At 42.0% G+C, this 26472-nt stretch overlaps 2 long non-coding RNA genes across 2 annotated transcripts in view; one reads left to right on the top strand and one right to left on the bottom strand.

The window, feature by feature from the left end:
* LOC309658597 overlaps positions 1-17937 on the bottom strand; it is a 24869-nt gene extending 6932 nt beyond the window's left edge. Inside the window, exons 1-2 of the long non-coding RNA XR_014262297.1 lie at positions 17811-17937; positions 10-15639 (exon numbers count right to left, since the gene is read on the bottom strand). This is a non-coding gene — a long non-coding RNA (uncharacterized lncRNA). The remainder of the gene's footprint in view (positions 1-9; positions 15640-17810) is intronic.
* Positions 13466-26472, top strand: LOC309658603. The gene is made up of 2 exons (XR_014262305.1): positions 13466-13597; positions 13729-26472. It is a non-coding gene; the product is annotated as an uncharacterized lncRNA (long non-coding RNA).

Genomic DNA, 26472 nt, shown 5'->3' with positions numbered 1-26472 from the left:
ATGTTCTGCCTCCCTCTTTCCCCAACATCCCTGGGATGCTTTTAGCTTCTCAGCCCAATTCAGTTATATAGATATTTCTGCAAGTATGGTTAATAGATGCTTGATATCACTTTGGCTTAAAAGATTTTCTCTAGCATGAGTAATTGGTAGATCTAGCCTTTAAAATAGGTTATATATAATAAAAGAAATTTATATGTTTGATTTTAATCCCATTTCTGGGAACTCCTAAAACTCTTGGAATTTCCTAAGTATAAGCAATGGGAGCATCTTTTGTTATACTATTTGGTCTTTTGTCTTCAGTTCCTGAAATTACTTCAGAGCATAAAGGTGAGAGGAGTATCTTGTTATACCTAACAAGCCCCTTTCAACCACACCTGAGTTCATGTTGACTCAGTGACTTTTGGAGATCCTCTAGGCATGAGGACTAGTTCCTGGGGGGGAAACAACCAGGAGTAGAGGGTTACAACTTAACCCCACCTGTCGACCTTTAGGGAGGGGAGGGGAGTTGGAGGTTCAATCAATCAAACAATGGCCAATGATTGAATCAATTATGCCTATGTAATGAAGCCTCCCTAAAACCCCAGAAAGATGGGGTTTGGAGAGCTTCCGGGTTGGTGATTACACAGAGGTGCTGGGAGAGCAAAGTGCTCAGAGAGGGCATTGAAGCTCTGTGTCTTTTCCAACACACCTTGCCCTGTGCATCTCTCCATCTGGCTGTTCCTGAGTTATAATCTTTTATAATAATGAATACGTGATATGAATACAACTAGATACTCATCTGAATCTACAAATATTCTCAATTACTGCTTAAATCTAACTTTGGTTTTCATCTATTGACAAACCCTAACTTGTCTGAGCATTCTTGGGACTGCAGGCCAGGTTGGACCAAAGCTGATTGACCAAGCCTCCACGGCCAGATATTCCATTAAAACTGAAGTCATAGTTTTAAGGTTTTGAAAACATTACTAGTCGATCGAATATTGGCTAGTACTATTCACCCTGTTTAAAGTCATTAGCTCAATGTATTATGGTTTGACTTTTTGACAGTCTTGACTTCTCCCATTCACCCCGTACAATACATGGTAGAACCTCTCTTAATTAAAATGAACTAAAGTTGTGTCTTGAGAATTTCATAAATTCACACTTAATAATCCATTTAATTTCTCTGAATCTCAGAGTGTAAGTCAATATCAAATTTGTATTTTTCCATGGTGACACCAGTGTCTGAAAACTTACATTAGCTCAAAGGATGAGTCATCAGCCCTTCCAAGTGGTTGCTTAGCGACACCTGATCTGCAGAAAGTCGGGGAAGCATACTGGATTTGTACCCCTGCTCACTTGATTGAGTACACTTGCTTCCTCTCCGTGCCACCCTCCTCAGCTCAACCTCTGTCAGTCAGGCCTCCTAGCTCACGTGAAAAGAAGGATGTGTTTTTCAAGGTTTTGAGTCTGGGAAATCATTTGGTCCCGTTGTCCTAGTGGATCACCTTCTTTAAACAATCCCTTCAAGCTCCCCATTTTTTTGTTTGTTTGTTTGTTCCTCTTGTTTTTTGCAAGGAGTGCCTAATCAGCTAATCATTATTGTAGATTTCCTGAAAGTGTTTTATGTTTTGAATGTAGGTGAACATTTATGGAGAAATTGTGATTTGAAAATCAGGCAGACCTGAAAGACCTGAGAGAAACCACCTGTGCTCCCTGAATTCCAATTTGAAAATGTTGACAACAAGAAAAGAGAATCATTTTCCTGCAGCAAATGAAGGGTTGAATTTTCCCAAAGACAGCAAGTTTTATAAAAAGCAGACCTTGTGAAAAATGATGGGAGATGTAGGCACTTTTAAGATGTCTCTTGATTTCCATTTAGGCCTAATCTTTTTGTTTCATTTAGCCCAGGTATGTGGGTTTGAATTATTTTGGTGACTAAATTAATAGCTATTTAAACACTTTAAAATGGTTATCTTCAGAGCTTATTTACTCTAACTTAGCCCATTTATATTATTGTAACTCGTTATTTCATTGTGTTCTTTTAGTTTTGTTTTGTTTTTTGGACTAGGGATTTTCTTTTTTCTTTTAATCAAAGAAACAATAAAAGGCTTCGGCCTCTTTAGAAAAGAAAAGCATGAATGAGGGCTCCCTTCGTTAGGTTGTATGTGATGGTGTGAGTTTAAATGTTAGATTCTCTATCAACCTCCAGGTTTGAGAACATGTTTCCTCTCTGGGCATCATGGTAGGATGGAACCCCATCTGTGATCTCCTCTACCCAGAGAGAATTGAAGTGTAGCTAACAAGAATCAAACTAATGAAAAACAGGAGTTTGGTGTTGCCGGAATATGTAGAAAAAGGTGGAGTCTTAAAAAAAAATATTTCTCCCGCCAAGACAATATTGAGGAAACTCGTTATTTTCCGTCTGCCTATTTCTTATTCTCAGTGTGAAGTGAAAGCAAAGTTTTAAAACTTTTCCCCACTGCAAAGAAAATATATTTCAGAAAATCCCTATCTAGAAAATAAAGCAATTAAGAATTATCTGGCTGTGAGGATCTGGCCCCAGCTTGACTTCAAGCAACAGCTTCATTGCTTTAAATCAAGATGTGCATGAGAATTAGGCTGCTCTGATCAGCCAACGCGCTGAGTGACTTGACATTTTAATAAATAAATAAGTATTCAAACCGTCATAAAGTATCCTTTGAAATTATAAACATGGGAAACTTTATGAGATGCAAGTGGGTGTTAAATGGTCCAGCAAAGCAAGGCCTGAGCAGTTGGTAGGCTTTGAAATTGGGAGATTTAAAATTGGGAAAATTGGGGGAAGTTTTTGGGAAAATTAAATCTACCAAAAGACCATCTTTATTTATTTCAAAGGCTTATGTCTCTTAAAATTTCTAAATTTTGCCCCCTAGTTTGGAAATACAAAGAGATTTGAACTTATTTTTTTCAATTGACTCATGATTAACATACAATACTATATTTGTTTCAGGTATAAAACATAGTGATTCAATATTTTACACATTATGAGATAATTTCCTTTGTCCCCCCACCTGCACCCCCCTGGCATCCACCAGTTTGTTCTCTGTATCTATGAGTCTATTTCTGTTGTGTTTTGTTTGTTTGCTTGTTCTGTGAATTCCATTTTTATACAACCAGCATGCGTAGGCTACCGTTTAATATTATGGTAACTTAAAAAACTCATTTAAGCGAAAACAACTATTTAGAAAGTTTAACTTTTACTTTAAAAAGATACGTAGGACTTCCCTGGTGGTGCAGTGGTTGAGAATCCGCCTGCCAATGCAGGGGACACGGGTTCGATCCCTGGTCCAGGAAGATCCCACATGCCACGGAGCAACTAAGCCCGTGCGCCACAACTACTGAGCCCGTGCGCCTAGAGCCTGTGTTCCTCAACAAGAGAAGCCACCGCAATGAGAAGCCTGCACACTGTAACGAAGAGTAGCCCCCAATTGCCGCAACTAGAGAAACCTCGCTCGCAGCAACAAAGACCCAACGCAGCCAAAAAAAAAAAAAAAGATATGTAAAAGTTATTCTGTGTATGCTAATGTGGGATACCCAGGAAATTACTCATTGGTAGTTAGTTCAATTTAATTAATTAGATGTTTACTCAGTGGCTATATGTGCCTAGTCCAGGTTATGCACTATTAGAAAAATTAACATTGTGTGTTGTCCTATCTATGCTTCCTGTGAAGCAAGATATTGGAAATAATTTGATGTGGAAACACTTTTCTCAAAGCACTAGATAGACAGCATGTATTAAAGTCCCATATTGATTTTGATCAAGTACTAAAGTGTGGCAGAGACTAAGCAGTAGGGATAGTGGGGACCTGAGAGGTTTGTGTTATAAGAAAAGATAAAGGTCGACAGTATAGATGACTTAAGAATATTTGGTAGATTAATTGTTAGAATTTTGCTTGGTAAAGATAGTTAAAGAAGAGTTAGCCAGATCATGGCAGAGAAGAAGCACCAGTGAATTCATGAGTTATTTCCCTGATTACCATTTTTCAAAGCATACATGTATCATGCATCTGCCACTAGTCAGGTTAGTGGATCAGTTAATATCTCTTAATGACTTGTAAATAGTAGACTATTCCCTTCTCAATATGTATATTATCCTAGTGGTTGGCTTGTGTAATAAGCAGCTGCTTTTTCTCACCAAGGGCTGTTAGCATGTGTAGCTGGTATTTCTGTACAGTAGCTCTCTCTGTACTTTTGACAGGCTTAGCTTCATAATTTGCATGGTCCAGTGCAAAATGAAAATGGGGTCCTTCTGTTCAAAAATTAAGAATTTCAAGATGGTTACAACAGAGCACGAAACCTAAGTATGGGGCCCTTTTAAGTAAGTGGTCCTGCACAACCGTACAAGACACACACTCATGAAGCTAGTTCTGCTGATGGGGAAAGCCAAATCAGTGTAAATGAACTATGATTAAGGCAAAACCTCTACATCAAGGCACAGTCAACTAGTGTGCAGCTCATAGATGAGCAACCAGTTAATGGTCATATATATATATATACACATATATACATACATGTATATATATATGTAAATACATATTTACAACATAAGTATAAATTTGTATAATATTTAACATTATATTTTAACAAACATACATATGTAAATATATATATATATATGATTAAAATATGTAAAATAGAATTCTGAAAACCTCTGATGTGATAGCCTTGGGTGAATAAACTAGAAAAAGGTCACTTGTCACTATCCATAAATCATGTTATGCATCAGGTGAGATATCATTCAACAAATATTCTCTGAGTCTCTATACTGTGCCAGATACTTTTTTGCGGTGTGAGGATATAACAGAGAACAAAATAAACAGAGTCCCTGCTCTCAGAGAGCTTTCACACTATGGAATTTTGGAAATTTTGACTGATTTGCTCAGTCTTTACTTTGTAGTTTTGCTTTCATGTTGAAACCCCTGGCTTTCCTGCCTCTATTCAGACCGGAAGCAAAAGTATCAAAACTTGGTTATTCTTGTCACTGTTTAGAACTGAGTAGAACCAGGACTCTCTGGAAAAGAATGTGCTGAAAGTTTGTCTTTGAGAGGTTTCCAAGCTGAAGACACTCCTAGGAGCACTTCCCCCGAGGCCAAAAGTCTCATTTACTATCAGCGATTCACAGGGAAAGAAGGCAGCCCACTTATCTTTGGTAAGAGGACAGCTCTGATGCTACTGAGTGACACAGGATTGCCCTCAAAGTCCACCGCGTCCATCTTACAAAAATCAACAACCCTTGCTTTTCCCCCTTCCAAAGAATTTACTGGTCTGGTTTGGCCTTTATGTGCCACATTCCATTCCAGAAGCCCAGCTAAAATGTGCTCAAGGTCTGACCAGAGATTCCTCCTCCCTTCCCCGGGCTGGTACAACTTGACCGCTGCTTGACATCAAGGTCAACTAGAGACTGGGAACAGTTATGTAACTGCATTATAAATTGAATTAGAGCTGTACATGAGCCCAGACCAAGTAACCAGGGCAGCTCCAGGCAAGAGCAGCAACGTGTCCCCAGGAGACAACATTGGAGGAATCGCTTTATGAGGAAAGGAAATAATGTATCACAGGCAAAAAATAATCTCTCCCCAGTCCCTCCCAAGTCTGGGCAGGCTGCTGCCCTGTCAAGTGAGGAACAAGAAAGAGGCATTGAGTGCGGAGAGAGCTGGTAGCAGTGTGGCAATGGGTACTGAAGAAGCACCATGCATAATACACACACACACAGAATGAGAAAAAGAAATCCGTTTTAATATCAGAACAGACGCCACCCATACAAGAGAACTAAGAAGGCTTACTCATGGGGAGGGGAAAAGCTTCTGGCAGTCATCTGGTGCTCTGGAGGATGCGCAGGAGAGCTTACTGCAGCACAGTCCCCCTGCTACCGGGGACCAGTTGTTCTAGAGAGAATATGTGCACACAGGTCTTAAAGGCTGGGGCTGAAAACTCTTTTGATGCCTCTGATGACCCAGGACCTTCTACCCCAAAGTAAGATGTCGTGCTAGAGAGAGGGGAAAATAGTAGCTGGGTTTTTTGTTGTTTTTTTTTTCACAGGCAAATGAATACAGGGGTAACTTTTGAAATGATAAAAGGTGCTGGGACCACATATTATGACCTTGGTCTATGCTAGCATAACCATCTTCAGAAACAAATGAGGAGAGGCAGAATAATGTAAAGCTGAAAGCTTGGACTGTGTAGTCCACTGATGGGACCTAACCGTACTTCCATCTCTTACTAAGTGCTTGACATGTGGCCAGGTTCTTAAATCCCTTCTAAGCTCCAGCTTAGATAATTATAGTACCTACCTCAAAGGGCTTTTGTGAGATTCAATGGCGTCAAATGCAATAGTGTTTGAAAATTAGTCACACGGAGACTTGAAAATACTAACAAAAATAGCTAATAATTATTGAGTGTTTTAAGTGGCTTATATGTATTAATCCATTTAATTCTCACAGTAATCCTATGAAAGACACAGAGAGGTTTAGTAAATTGCTCAAGTTTGCACATCTAGTAAGTGCCAGAGCCAGAATTTGAACGCAGGCAGTAGCTTTCCCATTCATGTTCTAACCTAGGATGTGTTAATGAAGGGATTGGGGCTCATGAAATTATATATGTATAATAAGTAGTAGGTTTTTATACGGTGCCTCAGAGGTGTTTATTGCCCATGTATATTTTCCACTAGAGTCAGTGTTCTGTAGACGTTCCCTCTGAACGTGTGCCAAGGTGGCCGTGCTTTCACATGTGAGTGAGCAGAGGATGTGGCTCTTTTGCTGTATCCCTGGAATAGGGCAAAATGACTATCAACGTATAGGAATTTAGGAGGCCATATGGCACAGTTGTTAAGTGCATGAACTCTGCTGTCAGATTGCCCAGGTTTTCTTCCCAATACCAGCAATTATTAGCTCTGTGCCTTGGACAAGTCACTACACGTGCCCAGCCTCAATTTTCCTTACTACAGAAAGGGATAGCGTACTAGTACTTACTTCCTGGGCTTGTAGTTAAGATTAGATCAGTTCGTACATGTAAGAGGACTTAGCACAATACTTGGCAAATCTTAAGTGTTCCGTCAATGTTGACTGTTATTGTTGATTTTTCTGCCATTCACCCTGCCAGGCCCAGGGATACAGCAGTGACAGGTCAGGCCGCTGCTCTGACGGTTTTTCCATGAAACAAAAAAACAAGTAAATAAACAACAAAAACGTAGATTGTGAAAAGTGTTATGGAGGGCAATATACTACAGACTAACTGAGAAAATGGCTCTCTGAGGTGGTGACAGTTAAGCTGAGGCTTGAGGAATCAGTGGTGAGCAGGGGAAGAGTACCCAGAAGAGGAAAAGTAAGTGCAAAGTCCCTGAAGCAAGAAGGAACTCACCACATCCAAGAAACAAAACGAAAGCTGTGGTGGTTTGAGAACAGTAACAGGGGCATTGGCCAGGCTGGAGCCAGGGCTCACCTAGTTCTGGTGAGTGGAAGGCAACGTCCCATCTCCCTCAATTCTGTTTTCATCCATTGATTGACATTGGGCCTGAGGAATATCCTGGAACTGAAACCTGTTTGCCTATTGGGATTCAGTCACCAAATGTGTCAGCTTATTGAAGTGGCCCCAGCAAAGGAAGAAAATCTGTAAAAAGTGGACCCAAACCAGTAGCGAGCCAGAGCATTGTAGGAGACTGATGGTTCCAGGTTAAATATGATAAAGGACCCCATAAGTCATCTTGACCCAGGTACCCTTGTGTTGTGTTTACTCACCTGGAAGAAAGGTGTGAGTGTCCACTGAAAGAAATGCAGCATTAAGTACAACTGTGGCTACTGGGACTCAAATATCCTTATTGGGGACCCCTCCCTAGCACCATGCTAGGCTTAAAACTGAAGTGCTCCCTTGTCACTTTGTGAGAGCAGTGGCAAGATCTCCAGCCCTAAGGCACAACCATCATCCAGTTTCTCCACCATGGGCACCATGAATGGGAACCATGGATTTGCAGCTCTGTGAAAGTGGCCGTCACAGTGTGAATACAGTTTTAAGAACAAGTTTTAACTTCAGAGACTCCAAAGCACTGGTTTGGCTGGCCAGCCTTGGCAAGAGATAGCAAAGTCTGATTCGGGGGCACGTGCACATCCCCATGAATTCCTGGAAATATTTAGACTGGCCTTCTCACACTTCAGCAGGTGGGAGTTTAGAACCACCATACACATTTGTACAGTAACATTAAAAAAGTCACATTTCATACAATTTTAAATATATCTGTATATTCATATTTAAACTGAGAATCATTAGATAGGTGAAACCTATCAGGCCATCTCATTTCCCTTTGAAAACAAGTGATTTTCTAATCTCACCTTCAATTTGTTTCCTTATTGTACTTCCTAGAAAGCGATAATGAGAGAAGAAAAGCTGATGTTTAGAAAGTAGACCAGAAGCATGAGAGCCAAGGTCTCAATCTCTCATCTGAGTTAGATGGAGATGGCCAGAGGGGGTACCACTTTGCTTCTGATAGAAGCCATCCCAACACTCCACTCAACTCCTACACTTGGTTTGTGGCACCATATCTAAGATGAGTTTAACATACCTGACATGGCATGGAGGCACATTTTATTGCTTTTTCTTCAAAACTTGCTTCTCTGGCATCATTTACCAGGTACCTCTGGTCCCTAGACTTCAAGGGCTGTGCTTTCCCCCATAGACCAGTACATGATTATTATATTACCTTATTTGATTTTTGAGAGTTGAGACTACTTGAACGATCTTGATCAAGTAGTGTTTGCTTGATACACTTTACACTGTACTTATAAACCCCTTTCATTTCTTTTTTGACCTTCTCGAATACTAGATGAGAAGGGAAGACAAGCAAGTATTATCCTTATTCAATGGATGAATAAAATTTACCTTCAAAAGGTTAGGGGACATGTTCAAAATCTTGCTACTAGGAAAAGGCAGAACCAGAACTTGGATCTAGATTTTCTGCTCAAACTTCTCTATTTTTTGCGTAGAGTTAAGACACTTTTCATCTACCCAATGCAAATGACCACCATCATTCCCCTAGAAACTGCCCGAGTTTCTCATGGCAAATGCCACTCAAAGATACTTACATTTTATTCTCAACCTCTCATCTTCCTCCTCCTTTCCAAAATAGAATACCTTGCTGACCACTAGACATGACATAATGCAGAAAGCTCAGAGCTGGAGATTTGGAGATTAGGAGATTCAGCCTTTTCTACAGGGCCTTCACAAATGCCACAGATAAAGTACAGAAGGTGTTATTTTTCCGAGAGGAACTTACAGTCTAATCTTCTCATTGTTTGGGGGCCTAATGAAGCAAACTCCCTCTGCAGTTGTCTGAAATGCTGGCCCATGACAGGCTCTGCAGGGGTAAACAGCATCCAGCAAGCCACACCACTCTCAGAGTATGTTTTCTCATCTGTGAATCATCAGGTCCTAAACTGAACTGATGCAATGCATTTGCAATCATTTCTTACATTACTGCTCCCCTTTGCCCCTGGTTTGGTCTTTTTCCCAGTCTGTAGTCCCTTCCTGGCTCCAGACAGACAACTCCAGGAAACTCCAGGTACCCCTTCCCCCATCAATGCCCTGTCTAGGCCCTACAGATTTCAACCCTGAAGCAAAGTAGGAAAAGCCATGGAGACATGTTAAATGTGGCACTGCCACCTGAGGCGTTTTCTTTCTTTAAATTTTCAACAGGGCTTGAATGTACAGTTAGAGCTTAATTGAACAATAACTTTTCTCTCTCTGTAGGATCTTGCCAGTGCTTTGAGCAACAAGAAGGCAGTTCATTGCCAAGTTTGTGTGGTGAATTTAGGGGTAAGTGGGAGAAGGGGAAGAAAGGCCGAGTCTCATAAGGTGTGATTTCATTTTAAAAATGCTTAGGCTGCTTTTTATAAGAATATCCATTTAACTGGATTTCTTTCTTGCTGACAAAAGAGGCAATTGCTGTATATAAAATAAATCTGATTAAAACTCCTTCTCTGTTCCTGTCAAGGTGAAGGATACAGACCCCAGGAACAACACACATTTGGGTTCCTAGTGTGTGCAAATGATTGTTTATGGGACGTTGGATGCCAAGACCCACAGAAAGCTCTTGTGCTGCCCTGTAAAAGTAGAGAGAACAGAAAGCTTTTCCTGAGGCACAAAAAGTTTATTTTCTTTCTTATTCTCTTCCACAGTGGTAGCTATTACTTTGTAATTTTCTTGGCATTTTGTTGGCAGCCAAAAATGACAGAAATAATATCCCTTGCTTACACTGTTTAGTTCCCATTCATTTTGTTTAGCTCAAGTTGCCTCGTATGGTAAAGGCAGCAGCTGCTAGACCTTGTGCAGAGGTCTAAACCAGAGCAAGTTCTTTGAGCAAGTCCTTAAACAGAAAGGCAGAGCAAGTTCAAACCCTTCCCTTTCCTTTATCCTAGCAGGGTTTTTAGAAGGCAGAGAATAGCAAGAAATGAATACAGCTTTAGTAATTATCATCGAAGTCTTTTCTCCTCAGTGTCCAACTGAGTAAACAACTTCTATCAAGCCAGTGAAGCACCATTTCGTACAATTGTATCTGTGTGATGCTATTTGGACAGAGGGTCATCATGAGTCATGGACACAGGTCAGGGTATGGGGCCTGAGATAACGAAGTGTCTGAGGATGGATGCAGTCTCCCAGATCTGGGGCAGGTGTGTGGAGTCGCCAGGAGCCAGGGACCATTAAGTCGATGGCTTAATCAAAACATGGAGTCAGAAATCCAGGCAGGGACACAGAGGTCTGGGCATGTGCCCAGTCATCAAGAGAAGTGGTGGCCTTTAAACCAGGAGGCACAAATGCCAACAGACAAGACTGCTGAATCTGGGGACCCGGGGTAGCCAACAGATAGAAGCCAGCAAATGCAACATGAGAGAGGCTTAGCTTCTATGTAAGAGGCCACTTCTCTGCAGCCAGAGGACGTTCATATGCTGCTTCTGTTAAACAAAGACGCTTTAGCCTTGTGCAGCTTGCCTAGAGCCTTCAGATGCAGACAAGCAAATGCGATCACTGATGTGGGTTATAGTATTGGGTGGAGAAATGCCTTCCTGAAAATGTAAAGCACCAATTCGTGCTCTCTTTATTTAATGAACTTAGTAACAAAATTATGGAGAAATCTAAATACTAAAATATCGTGGCTTGCTTTGAATGCGGCCCTTTTTTCAGGTGAGAAAGCTGAGACCAGATAAATGCACCGACTTACCCAAGGAGGCTGAGTCAGGAACAGAATATACGGCTTGGAATCCACTGATTACTCCATTATTTGGCACTACTTAAGGCTTGAGTCGCTAGGTTGATTCTGTGAACCCAGAATCCTTTGGGATCTGTGTCTGAAGAAGGGTTCTCCTCTGGTCGGAAGGTTTTCAGTTTACCTCTGCAGGGTTTATTTTTCACTTAGTGGGAAGCCAGGGTGGGAGATCCCCGTCACCAACGCCCTCCTTCCTAGATCCAAGCACACTCTAGGGCGTTCCTAGGCCTGGCAGGAAGGCTGGCGTAGAGATCCAGCGAGCTGTGCTCAAGACAGTTTGAGGTCCAGATGTCATGGGTGCCCCACTATCAGAGAAAGTGGTAGAAAGTGTCCCAGGCACAGCATGTGCCGTCTGGACAACTGATAGGAATAACAGATAAACTTTCGTAGTTGTGAAAGTGATTATGATCTTTCAAGATAGTCAGTTGTATGCAGCTAGAGAGATCTAGAGGTAGTTTGTGGGTGATATTGAGTGATAAAATAGTATGAATAGTGATGTTGATGAGGAGGAGGGTTATGAGAGTAGTAGTTTTGATTAGAAGAAGGAGGAGACATGCAGTGTCTAATTTATACATAATGGATTAAAGAAGCTAAAATTTATTTTTGGCCTAGGAGTGGATGACTCTGTGAGGGCAGGGACCAGGTCCATCTTTTTCCTCACTGCATGCTCGGTGTCTTGCTCTGTACCTGGCCCTGCAGGGCTGTGCTGTTATTAACATTATAGGATTGAATGCACTGATGGCCTTGACCCATGACCATGCTGGGGAGGATGTGCGATTGAATTTTGTCCCACTGGGTGACAAAGTCTGGAGCACAGCCTTGAGATAAGCTGTGGTTTGGCACTCGTCCATTCCAACCTCATTTATTTTTTTGAGGCAGGCAGTTTTTGCCCCATTGGTTTTCACTGCTCATCGAGTTCCATTAGCCTACTCATTAGTGACGGCTTCATTCCCTCCCCACATATTCTGTCTCCTGAGTGACACTTCTTTGTGTCATTAGCACTGACCACGATTGCTGGGTATCAGTGGAACGTGGCATTACCAGCAGGGCCTGCTGGCTGCAAATAACGCCCTCCTCTGTCACACTGATACCCACAGGAAACAGCAGTTTCAATGACAAAGGACTAAGAGCATCGGCTTGTAACACTGACATTTAGAGTTCTAGTTTCTCTCTCTCTCTCTCTCTCACACACACACACACACACACACACACACACTTTTTCCCTGGAATGGCACTTCTGCATTACCTCAGGTACTTCCAACTCACTTGCCTAAATATGAACACATCATCATAATCCCAAACCTTTTCTTGCTCCTGAATCCATTTTTCCACTAGAACCACTCCTGACCCATCAGCCAAACTAGAGGCACAGACTCATCTTTGACTCCTTGCTTTGGTCTTCCCCACATCTGATCAGGCACCAAGGTCTACCCACAGTTCCAGAGAAGCAGCTCGTGGACCCTCCGCTTCTCTCCTTTGCCACTGCCGTCCTTGTCATATGGCCTCTGTCGTCTTTCACCTGGGCGTAACTCCAACTGCTTTTCTGGCCTCCAGATATTTCATCCTTCCAACGCCTCTTCTCCCGGGAACAGGGAGGGTGCAGAGCATCTGTGGGACGGTTAAGGGAAGACAGACTCCTGGCATGGAAGAGAGAATACTAATAGCAAACATTTTTTGAGAACATTTATTGAGCACTTTCTATGTGTCAGGCACTGATTTATTAATATTTACATGACCTTATTTAATCCTCACAAAAACCTAAACGTAGGTAGTATAATTATCTTTAGTTTACAGGTAGGAGAAATTGTACGTGATGTACAGATCCCATCACTAGGAAGTGGCAGAACTGGGACTGGAAACCAGACTCATCTGACTCCAAAGTCCACACCATTTGCAGGACAGCATCCTACCTTTCTAGTCGCTCTAGACCAGAGGTTCAGAATCACCTGGAGGGCTTGTTAAAACGCTGATTGCTGGGCCCCACCCCCAGAGTTTCGGAATTCCTACTCTGGGGTGAGGTGGCAAATTTGAGAATTTGCATTTCTAACAGGATCCCAGGTGGTGCTGATGCTTCTGATGCGGACCGGCTTGGAGTCACCGCTCCAGGCAGCGTTCATTTGGAGAACTTTCTCCTTCGCCAGAGCACACGCGGTTCAAAACTCAGATGTCAGACTGGTTTCATATCCTGGAATTGTGCCTGTGTCTGTGCGCCACCGGATTTAGCCTCCCTAAGCCTCCATCACTTCTTCTATAAAATGGGGATTTTTGAGGACTGCAAATCATGTATATAAAGCTCGGAGCTCTGCACCTGGCCCAGAGAAAAACTCAGTAAGTACTAGCTGTTTACAAGTATCTTAAGTGAGCCCTTTTAGTCTATTTCTGCCTTTTTGCTGTTTCTCTCTCACTGTCTTAGACACTTTGCACTTGATGTTCCTTAGATTTGAAATGTTGTTTTCCAGGTCTTTGCATGGCTCACTCCTTACCATTCGGGTTTCATCTGAAATGGACCACCTCAGAGGCTTGGAGCCTAGATGAGGGCGCCTCCAAGCACGTGAGCATTGTTTGTTTGGTGGTAGATTTTTAAGTAGTGATCTAATTTCTAGAATGATTACAGAACTGTTCAGGCTTTCTATTTTTTCTACAGTTTTAAGTTTTGGCTTTTAAGATAGTGATCCACCTTTCCTAAGTTTTCAAATTTATTGGCATAAACAAATTCATTGTACAATGTTAATATATTTTTAATCTCCACCCCTCAGTGTTGTACCCCTTTCACTTCTAATATTTTTTGCACCCACCTTCTCTCCTTTTTTGTTGATCATTCTTGCTGAGTTTTGTCTATTTAATTAGTCCTTAACAAAAAGAAACTTTCTGGTATTATCTTTGTTTGCCATTTATTTCTATGGTTTATTTCATGTATTCCTTCTTGCCTTCATTGGATGCTTAGATCTTTATCAGTGTTTTTCCATTTCTTCTGTAAGCATTTAAAGCTGTAAATGTCTCTTGAATTTCACATATCTCACTCTCATGGTGGTTGGCTTCCAACACATCTTTCAATATCTTTGAGCTACTTGAGCAACTTAAATCTGTTGGAATTCAGAAGGACCTCAGTTCACACTGAGCAGAGAGTTTTCTTTGGCTTTGGCCAGGTGCCCAGGGCACTCACCATCCTGTGTTAATTTCTCCATTTAGGGTTTTCCAGATCACACAGGTGGTACAAATTTAAACCTCAAACCCACGCAAGGGCAGGGCTATGGTGATGAATTCTCAGGTGAGACCATTTTTTGCTTCCTCCCGGATTGAAAACCAAGGCAGAAGTTCTCTCATCCCCTTCGGAAGGTAGGTGGAATTTTTTTTTTTTTTTTAAGATTTTGTCCAAGTTTTAGAGATTTATGTTTTGATCTACATTTAGTTAATTCTTTTATTTACTTATTTATTTATTTATTTTTGGCTGTGTTGGGTCTTCGTTTCTGTGCAAGGGCTTTACTCCAGTTGCAGCGAACGGGGGCCAGTCTTCATTGCGGTGCGCGGGCCTCTCATTATCTCAGCCTCTCTCTTGTTGCGGAGCACAGGCTCCAGACGCGCAGGCTCAGTAGTTGTGGCTCACGGGCCGGGCCTAGTTGCTCCGCGGCATATGGGATCTTCCCAGACCGGGGCTCAAACCCGTGTTTCCCTGCATTGGCAGGCGGATTCTCAACCACTGCGCCACCAGGGAAGCCCAGGTGGAATGTTTTTTATCCCACCCTTTCACTGAGTGGGTCGCCCTTCAGAGGCCTTGAATTTGCTGACTTTTCAGTTCTCATGCTCCGCTGTCTCCTCTAACCCCGAAGCCATGAAAACGCCATATCGGTAGATGGCCTCGGAGATTCAGTGCTAAGTGTTATTTTAAATAATCGCTTACTTTTATATTTGGTCTCTAGGGAGTTTCCTTACTTTCTTGCTAGTTTGGCTATATGTTCCAAAAGAAAAAAAATTTGTATTCTTTCCAAACTGTGTTATGTGTTGGGTTACTAAAAAAAAAAAAAAAAAAAAAAAAAAAGGCTGTTTTCATAGTCAACCATATTACCAGAAATTGAAGTAACCCTAGTCAGTCTTCAGCATATGATTCTTTTATCTTCTCTATAGTACTCATCAGTACCTGAATTTATTTTATTTATCTATGCGTTTATTTTCTGTGCCTCATCTCCTAGTTAAATGGGAGTAATTTGATGCCCGGGAGTCGGCTTTGTCCACTGGTGTGTGGTCAGTACGAACAGTTGCTGGAGGTGTCAGGGTGGCCAAGTGGTCTAAGGTGCCAGACACAGGCTCTGCTTCTTTGTATAGAACAGTCACTGGCATTGAGTGAGACAAACAAAATTTGTTGATTGACTGACCTACAAATAAATTATGTATTAAAGAATATATAAATATGTATGTTAAGTATTCACACAGTAGACTGTATCCTATGCAAACTTTTCAAATAATTATATTCAGTCATTAATATGAAAAATAATATCATGAGATATTAAGGTAGAAAAGTAGATTTTAAAATAGCATGTGTAATATGACCCCCATTGTAAAATATATGTGGGCTTGTGTGTGTTCATTATATGCATGTTCGTTTAAAACTATCTGGAAGGATATACGATAAAAGTTAACTGTTTATTGCTAGTTAGTAGGATTTTACAAAATTTTTCTTTTATCCTAATGTTTTATACTGAGCACAAATTTTTATAATCAGACGAGTGGAAAGAAACATCTTTTAAAATTCTAGGGTATTTGTTTCCTAAGGTTCAAGGTGCATATTACAGGTAAAACTTCATTTTGTCTTTCTTCCTAAGGACTCAGCTTTATATTTGTTTCTACTTTTCTTGAAAGCAAAAATAGGCCATTTTCAGGCTCAGTATGTTTTCTTTAACAACATTAGTATCTCTTAACTTTTTCTACACACAAGGTTTGAGTAAGGTTATGCTGGAAGTCAGCTCAAGTCTGTTCTAGATTTGATACTGTATCAACTTTGTCTTGTTCCTTGTTTTGTGGGAATAAAGGACACCATATGTCCCACTCTGACCTGGTACGAGGAAAAGGACATCATAGGGCCTTTTTCTCCTCCACCGCGGCAGTTTTTGTCAGCATACCTCTTGACTCTATTATATTCTTAAGCTGGGTATCGCCTATCTTTGAAGAATAGCCAGAAATACTATAATTAATCCCTTTCCATTTCAACTGCTTACAATTTACATCAATGATAAAGTTGGGAGCTGGGGACACAGAGTGTGTAAGAATCAGCTTCTGCCCTTCAAGCCCATAGACATGTTTAAAAAATACAGTAACAACATGGTGTCATAAGTGTTATGTGTAAAAGACTTTCAGAATTCAGAGAAGGTGCTTGATGGAAAAATGATGATGAGGAAATAATCTCCCTACTGTTTGTTTTTCAGCCTTTTCCACCACTCTTAGCATTTTTGCTCTAGCCACATTCTATTTCTTATATTTTTCCACAAACATCAGGCCATGTGTTATGTTCTTATTTATACTTGTACTCTCTACCAGGAATCTCCTTTTCCATTTTCCAGGCAAATTCCTACTTAACCTTTAGAGTTTGGATCAGGCATCAACTCCTTCAGGCAACTCTTCCTAACAGCCCCTCCCCAGGCAGGCAGGTTCTATGCATTCACTCATTCACTCAACAAGCACTTATTGAGCACCTAGGATGCACTAGTCTCTGTGCCAGATCTAGAAAGGCAGTGATGAAAAGAAAAGTTGCATCCTGTGCTGGGAGTTCTTACATCCTAATGAGGGAGACAGGCGATGAACAAAAACAAACAAGCCAACAAATAAAAGAGAGACAGTCTGTTATCATTGGTATGAAGAAAATAAGCCTGGGGTTCTGAGAGAACTGCTGACTTGGAGATAGAGGAGGGTGTGGTCATGCACAGATCAGGGAAGAGTGTTCTGGGGGAGGGCGCGACGTGCACAAAGCCCTCTACTTGCTCTTGCATCTCCCAGTATTACTCTGTAGTTTTGCCTTTATCTGTTGTATTGTAGCTATCGGCTTGTAGGTCTCTCCTCCCGAGCTGGACCCTGCCTTTCCCGGGGAGAATGCATTGTTCATCTTGGAGTCTCTGCTGCTGGGAGCCTCTCACATCATCACGCTCAGTACATGCTTGAATGGCCAGGTGGATAAGTGGATGGGTGAAGGGAGAGGCAAAGAAGGAGGGCAGAGCCATTTGAGTGGCTTCACAGATGAAGTGACACTTAAATTGTTTCTGGAGAGAGGAAAAGGATTTTTTTCTTTCAGAATGGGTAGGCAAGGCACCCCAGGCAGAGGCAAAAGAATTTACAAAGGTAGAGAATTTAAATACATATTGAGTTTAGGGAACAACAAATCCTTGCCTAGTGAAGAGGAAGTGATAGAGGAGGGAAAGTTAAAGATAGACAAGAAGGCTGGCCCCATCAAGAATGACCTTGTGTCATTTTATGGCAGATAATGCTGGACTGCCCAGATACTGAAAAACTATTACATATGTTACTTTGATGATTGTGTAAGTTAAGGTAACCTTACCTGCTAAATCCCCAACATCTTAGTAGCTTGTGAGATTTGAAGTTTTTTCCTCTGGCTGATAAATGAAGGTATTTAGCAGATAGTCTCTCAAGATGTGAGGCAGGGACCCAGCCGCCTTCCACCTTGCAGCTCCTTCAGTTCCGCAGTTCAGAGTCGTTTGCTTCCATCCAGCCAACTGGGAAAGGGAGAGAGGGGAAGAGAGGAGGTGTGATTGGGCCTGTCCTGAACTGAACAGATCTGTGTCAATTCTGCCCACATTCTGTAGGCAAGAATTCGTTCCCAAGGTCACACTTAGCTGCAAGGAAACCTGGAGTATATAGTCTAGCTATGTGCCCAGGAGAAAGAGGATGTGGGTTTGATGAATACTTCGCCAGTCCTTACCACATTTGTCAAATGCAAGACGTGGTTATCCTGGACCCTCATGTAAGAAGTAACGTCAGTCTCTGGGCATGTGGGCGGCTCTCTAGCAGTGATTCCAAGTGACTAATGCCTCGACTTTCTCCTCCCCAGACTACTGCCTAAGGATAGTTAGGCCACTTTCAAGAAATCAGCCCCTGTTTAACATATATTTCCTTGAAGAGAAATCAAATACTTAATTTGATATTGTGACTCCTACATTCTGGTTTGTTTTTTTTGTTTGTTTTGTTTTATGACCACACTATGGTTCCATTAACACCAGCGAGGAGCTGGAGGAATGAACTCTGAAGTATTGACAATCACTGTAGCAATGCCAATAATCCTGAAGTGTAGGCGCTTCTTTCTAACATGTTTTCCCACATCAACAGAAATAAATATATAAATAAGTTTTTCATCAAATAATTCTGGGAGACATATTTATTCTGGGTTATTAATTTTTAATTATTTTTAATTTAAACTCTTTATATTTAAGAAGAACTGTAACTTCTATTTGTAATCAGAGGGTCAATAGAGGAGAGAACAAGTGAAAAACAATACTAGACGGTGGTAATGTTCCCTGGACTCACGATTTCTCTGTTGGAAACCAAATTTTTGCTACATGGTAATTTTGATCATCTGGTGTTAAGGTGCATACCCATTTGTGTAATGGAAATTCCTAGCAAGGTAGAGAATACTTCCTTTGTGCCATGTTCACCCAACACCTCCACACGCACACTGCTCCCCACTGCTACCATTCCTTCTGCTATAATCTCGTCTTCTAGCTTCACCAGCAAATGAAAGCAATTAAATAGATGAGGGGAAAGAATAAATAAGAAAATCAATTTTGTTGTTAGCTTGTGGCTGTTGTGTCTCAAGTATACCTTCAACCCTCTTGTGAATATTCATCTCTGACTGTAAACTGTTTCTGGGCAGAACTGTTATTCTTACCTGTGCTGTGGGTGCTGAGTGTGGTTCTTGACTGGAACCCAGTGACAGAAGAAGGCAGGAAAATGGCAAGCAGAAAAGGAAATATTGAAAGGCAAAAGGATGTCCAGTATGCTTAAATTGGCATTGAAATCTAGACCTTAGAAAGGTAAATCTCTAAGAAAATTAACGAGTTCTCAAAGTTAGGATATTTTGTCTTTGAAATTGGAACTCCTTCTCCAGCATTATATATATAGTTTATATAATAATGTTGTCATTCTGGAACTCTGTAAGAAGACTGGCTTTAATCAGGAGTGTTTGGGAGTGGACTTCATAAGACCAGTTTATACATATTGAACTTGAAATGTCTCTAGGAATTCAAGAGAGTATTTCACGTAGGCAGATGGATATACAAGCTGAGGTATATAGCCTGGAGATACAAATTTGTGCTTTGTTTGCAAATGGGGATAACTGAAGTTATTAGCTTAGATGATATCTGAGAAGAAGAAAGCATTGAAGAATAGAAGGGAGCCGAGTACACAACCTAAAGAAATTCCAACATTTAATGGTAGGTTAGTAGAGCATAAGCCTGCAAAGGAGACAGAGAAGAAGCATCCCATTAGTAAGAGAAAAGCCATGAGAATATTAGATTCCAGAAGTCAAAGTAAGAAAATGTATAAAGGAGCATGTTGTCAGAAGTTCAGAAGCTGCTGAAAGGTCAGATAAGATAAGAAATAAAAAATATTCCTTGGCTCTAGAAACAAGTAGTCGCTGGTAACCAGAGCAAAAGATGGAAAATACATACATATAGGGCCAGAATTCATACTGGAGCAGATTAGAGAGTAAATGGGAGGTGAGAAAATGGAGCCAATGAAACTAGATGCCTTTTTCCAGTACTTTGGCTATGAAAGGGGATGAGAAAGATAGGGAAGAGATGACCAGAGATGAGGAATCCAGTAAGAGAGCTTGTTTGGTTTGGTTTGGTTTGTTTGCAAGGTGAGAGACTCTAGCTGGTGTCTGAAAACTTGTTCAGTATTTGGAGAGGAGATTACTGGGGGTACTTTCAGTAGAATGCTAGGCTGCACTTTTTACAATTTACAGTTCTGCAGTGGCAGAATATGGAGGTTTTTACCCAGTAGAGATGCAACTAATTTCTATCTGGAGTGAACGGCCTATCAGTTTGAAACAGGTTTAAGGACCTTTTGGACGCTAATCAGTATTGCATCCAACCCACACAGCCTATCCTAATATTTCTTTGTTAAACTGACAATGAGGTAATATTTCAAGTGCCCTTTGGACTGGTTTTAACATCTTACTGGCTCCTCTTTAATTGATGAGTTAAATAGAATGCTTGTCATGTGTTTGTTTTCCATGTGCCTGAGAATCGTGATTTTTACCTTTTTGAAGATTACACTTTAACAGTGGTCAAGCCAATTGAAAGAGGAAAATTGAGAAAGCACATCAAGCACCTTGGAAGGAATATATTCAGAATAATATAGGCAGCAGAGCCATATAAAGGAGATGCACCAGCAGGGCTGAGACAATCTTAGGAGATATATGAACTTCTCAAACACAGAACCATACTATTTGGGCTTTTAAGTTTGAAGCATACCAAATTTGCATTATGAATTCATTTAAGGGAGGCTGGCCGATACTTATAGTAACCGAATAAAGTAGAAAATATAGAGACTTTCACCCAGAAAGAAAAGCTGAGTAAAGTAAGGGGCCTTCAGGTACATTTGTGAATGGGAATCCACGTGCAGTTGATTCACTAAACTAATAGTGTCTTTAAATTCCCAAATCAATAGCTCATTTCTGGGCAGAGTTCAGCAGCTCCATCGGAACATGTCGCTAATTTTGGAGCCTCACCACGTACTAATGGCTGCTCACCCAGCACTAATGTAGGCCGTGTTCCACGCAGCCCAGGAATGAAGTGGCCATTATGGAGACAGATCGGCTGTGGTTAAAGGCAGCAACACACCATACCCGAAGCTCCCAAAATAAACTTGCTTACATAATAGGCCAAACTCCCCATCACTCCCTCAGATTCTCTTGGCAGAACAAGCTGATTCCCACCAAGAGGAAATATTCCATTATCCAAGATAACTCCGCTCACGAGAATTTTTGTCACTCCTACATTAACTCTCTTTATGAACTTCCCTCTGAAAGGTCTTTTTTGACCCATTTCACTACACAGAATTGGTAGTTGTGGGAATCAAATTGGTCAGCAAAAACTAAAGGAGATGCGATGGTAATTCGCCGGCTTACCTGTTTTCCCACCAAGAGTCTGCTTACCTTGTGTACAACTCCTCCTAAGAGGTCATTGTAACATTGTTTGTTTGGACAGTGTGTTTTATTCAGAGTTGCCCACCTCTTGTTGTCATCTTAATATTGTAAATTCGTTTCAGGCAGGGATCTGTTCACAGATTTTGCCTATTGAAGTGTTCTTTCAAACAGAAAGCAAAAGTAGGTTTTTTGTGGTTTTTTTTGAAACAAGAATAAGAGTCATGATAAAAAGAAGGAGGCTCAGAAACACGTGGGGAGTGTTTCATGCAGCCCAGCCCTGATGCAGCCCAGGGCAGGAAGCATGCTCGTAGTCATGGCTGGTGACATGACACAGTTGTGGAAGCAGCAACGTATACAGTTGATGGATTCTGGCTCTGCTAATGCTGGAAGACAGGCTCTTCCTGACTCTAATTTCTACGCATTGCAAAAGACTGTTTAGCCTAGAAATGTGGTTACAGTGTCTAACTCGTTTAAAAAAAAAAATATATACTTTCCTCGTTGGCTTTTCTCTTTCTCTGTGTTACATGTGCTGCTGTATGGTACTAAGGAGAAAACCCCTGGTGAACACATTTGCTGCAGCCAAAGCCACATACCCATCACCGGACACCTAAGAGCTATGGGAGGGATGCAGATATGCATTAGCGGGGATGGCTCTTTCTCCAAGGGTGTGCGAAACCACAGGCAGGAAATGGGGAGCCCAAACATTGTATTGACTGCAGAGGAAATGGCACATCATCAACCCATCATCTTTTGCCAGGAGGAGCTCCAGTCACCTTCTATTCCTGGGACAGAGCAGGAGGGGCAGGGAACCTAGGGAGGGGAGGTGTAAGGAGATTGCTGGGGGACCCATTTCCATAGGTGCCAGAGCCCCCTTGGTTATAATGACAGTAACCACCGTTCATGAACCTGTGATGGGCTCACATCTGTGAGCTACGTGCTTTCTGTGCCCGATCTAATTTAATCCTTATGACACCCCTTATGAAGTAGGTCTAATTAACTTTTTAAAAGTCATTTACTGGTTTATTTTTCTCTACAAAACACATTAGTCATTCACTTAAATATCTGACTTCATTAGAAATCACGTTAACACTTTTTCTCCCTCTTGCCACAAAAATACACTAATACACTGGCTTGAAAAACAAACAGCTATGAAGGAGTATTCCGGTTTCCTTTCACTCGGCAAATGTGTACCTCAGTGACAGCAGTTTGTAAATCAGTGAGACAGGAGGCTGAAGACTGAGGTTCAAATGATCTTCCACTTAAAAGTGGTAAAAAGCTATGGAACCTTCTCTATTCCTCTCCTCTCTATAGCACACGTACAACTTTTTATAGATTAGGAAACTGAGGCTTAGAGAAGTTAAGTAGCTTGCCTTAAATCCCACAGCTGGAAGTTGTTGGAGTACAAATTCAAATCCCAGGCCTGTCTGACTCCGTAACCTCACCCTTCGTCATTGCGTTATGTTAATCCCATGGAAAATTAGCAGTTATGTAGCCTCCTCGAGTCCAGCCTTTTACTGAATGTACAGATCCCCTTGATAACACACCCAGTACAGGGTCATCTGTGACCGCAACCTCCAGTAAGGGAGCAGCACTGGGTAGCCTGGTGTTTCCCAAACTGGACACCTGCACCTCCAAAGTGAACAGCCATTTGTACCCAGGAGATAATCAACCGTGGTCTAAACATGCCCTCTCTTCTGGACGGTTAATTGTACTTAAAGCCTTCATAGAGAAATTATTATTTTTTTTTTTTTTACATTTTTAAATTTATTTATTTATTTATTTATTTATTTATTTATAGCTGTGTTGGGTCTTCGTTTCTGTGCGAGGGCTTTGTCTAGTTGCGGCAAGCGGGGGCTACTCTTCATCGTGGTGCGCGGGCCTCTCACTATCGCGGCCTCTCTTGTTGCGGAGCACAGGCTCCAGACGCGCAGGCTCAGTAGTTGTGGCGCACGGGCCTAGCTGCTCCGCGGCATGTGGGATCTTCCCAGACCAGGGCTCGAACCCGTGTCCCCTGCATTGGCAGGCAGATTCTCAACCACTGCACCACCAGGGAAGCCCCGAGAAGTTATATTTTTAAAGTAAATATAGTAGGGGATGAATTGCAACATTGTCATTCTTTTTTAAGATAAAACACAAGACCTTAAAAATTAACACCAGAAGCTGCAAATCCCATCCCCGCCCTCAACTGCCACCACTGCCAGGGTTCAAATTCTCTCTGTCCTTAGAAGGATTTCAAAGCAAAAGTGTGAGAAGAACTGGGTTAGTGGACTATTCATATTCTTGGGAACTTGAGTGCAAGGCTCATATCCCATCGCTGCTGCTAATGGTATCAGCCTAGTGTTGGGCAACTTACTTAGCCTCTCTGAACTTCCATTTTTCTTATCTGTAAAATGGGAATGACAATGCCAACTTCTCAAAGCAGTTAGGAGGTTTAAATAAAGTGACAAGTGCAAAGTGTCCAGCACATTCTGTCATAAGTAGTCAGTAGAGTTTCCTTCCCACTGTTCCAAAAACCCACCCCCTTAAGGGGAATCAACTCTCCTGACATCACAGAGAGGCTCCCCCTTGGCACTGATGCTTCTTGAACCTGTACTTACCCCACCCTTCACAAGACTCAGTTCATGAACCTTGCTGGAGAACAGCTAACATGACTTCAAGCTGTTTCCTGTGCTCACCTCTGCCCTCGCCTGGGATTTCTCACTGGAGGGCTGGCATTTCTCCCACCTGTGAGACCTGCATACAAGGGGAATGTCTGCCTGCCTGTTCCCCTCTCAGTGTCAGCAGGAATCCCAAATCAAAAGGCATATTAGGTACCTGAGTAGGAACTCAAGGAGACCTAAAGCTGCTAAGGGGTGGGTTTTTTTTTCTATAAGGACTACCTTATCATCTTAGCAGTAATTCGTCATTGTGGACAAGTTGGGAGAAAGAAGTAGCACCTGGATCCTAGAAACATCACTGTTATTTGGGGCTATTGCAATTGTTCACTTTGTTTTGTAGAGGCCTCCAGATCCTGACTCAAGGTAGGGGGATCCATTGGTCACTGTCAGGGGTGTGGAAAGGGGGTTTGCAAACAAGGACCCACATCTCACCCACAGGTGCCTCTCATGGAAATTGCATCCAGATGCTGTGAGCTCTCCTTACACTGACAGAAGTGGCAAAGGAAACAAAGGGTCCAGGTGGACCCCAGGCTGTGCCTCTGTCTCACAGCTGATATCTCATCTCTCTGAATCCCAGGGGATAGCTGGTTGGGGTGGGGTTACAGGGTTGGTGAGTTAAAAAAAAACAAAACAGATTTTACTATGATAATTGTTGTTAAAGGAAGGAGGTGAAGGGCAGGTGCCCCTTGGGAGTCATTTGACAGCATTGTTACATGTGATACTCAGAGAAAGCATTTCCGTTTCACCCAAGAAATGGCCAGCTACCCAGGTGGTGCCTGGGTAAGGTTTCTCCTCCAGCACCTTTTTGACCTGATGAGGAAGCCAGTGACAATGTAGGTCTCTTGTTTCATCCAACAACCACCTAGCTCACACCCGATCTGACTGCCTCCCCTTTATCCTTTTCCCTAGAGCACAGGGTCAGCACCCTTTGGACTCGGCTTCCCAGACTAGAAGGAAGGGGCCCAGCCAGGCTGCCATGTGGCCATCTTGGCCTACTACAGGCTCGGATGACAGGAGCTTTTCCTCTGTCTCTTGGAAGGTGAGGCCAGAGAGAGAGAAATATGTGCGCCTGGGGAGGATCTGAGGAGTAGCTCAGGCTCACTCAGCATCAGCGTTCTCAGCCTCAATCAGTTCAGTCAGCTGTGCCCCTCTGTCTCTCTCAGATGAACCAGAAGCGAAGCAGAAAGCCACTGTGCAAACCCAGGAGTTGAGGCGCTAATAAAACTCTTCTCTCTCTATGACAAGGCAGATGATTCCTTCAGCGGGTTGCTGGTTGGAAAACTCTATCCATGGTGAAAATTGAATGTCCTTGATGTAAACAGCTGGAGTTGACAGGCCTTTCAGAATTCTCTTATCACGTGGGTTTTTGCTTCTCTGAGTATTCTAAACCCAGTAGGATGAAGAGTTAAAAAGTTGTCCACAAGTTCATGAACCTTGGGAAACCGAGGAAAGGCTCTGCTGGGGGGCCAAGGCTGCTATGGTGGGGTGTGTGCTCCCAGAGTGCCCTTCCCTGTTTAATGAGCTAAAGCTTCAGGACAACCCTGTGGAAAGGGTTAATGCCACAGTGGTCATTCTCTTCATTTTATCCATAAAGTGTCAAGGGAGGAAGTGGTATGCTAGGGTTCCTGAAGACTCTGCTTGGTCTTGGGACTTGAACTCTTAGTCCTCCAAGCAAGAGGGCAGGCTTATCCTTCTCAGCTTTTACCCCTAAGCCAGTCACTGGCCCCCTGAAATGGGCTCCTCTTTCGACTCTGTCTGCCCACATTAACCATATCTTATTTACACATCTGTTTATTAAATCCTATTTTAGAAGCAATGTGAGGCTAAAGGAGAATTTAAGAGAAAATATTCATATGGTAAGTCATTATGTCCTCACCAGATGGAAGGAAAATAAAGAAATATTTAGAAGTTCTTTTTTTTATATACATATATATATTAGTTGAAAGAATGTCCCTGTGTGGCTTGAATGGCAAGAAAAGGAAACTATTCCTCTTTCAATGGGTACTTCCTCTACTTTAAGCTGGCAAGAAATGCTTCAATAACAGGTTGTCCCAGAATGTTACTTCAAAGACCTGGAGTTGGCACACTAGATACTCTTGCCACAAACTGTATCCAAAAATGATTTAACTTCCCCAGTCAGTGATGTGTACAAATGGCACACACACCACTAACCACACATGCACGCAATGTATGAATTCCCACATTCCTGATTTCTCATTCCAGCCAGAGAATCTTTTTTTTCAGAGCTCAAAAGAAATGAATCAAGTTTGTAAAAGGATATGTGTGGAAAATGCCAAAGGAAAAATGAAAATCAGATGCTTTTAAAGGCAGGGCCTGAAGTGCTTTGCTGAGATGTTCTGCGCCCTTCCATGCTCTCTCATAGGAAGTGACCAAGGAAA

The sequence above is a fragment of the Balaenoptera physalus genome (assembly GCF_965194825.1).
Source record: "Balaenoptera physalus genome assembly, chromosome: 3".
Taxonomy (NCBI): Eukaryota; Metazoa; Chordata; class Mammalia; order Artiodactyla; family Balaenopteridae; genus Balaenoptera; species Balaenoptera physalus.
This window is presented reverse-complemented; position numbering and strand designations above follow the sequence as displayed.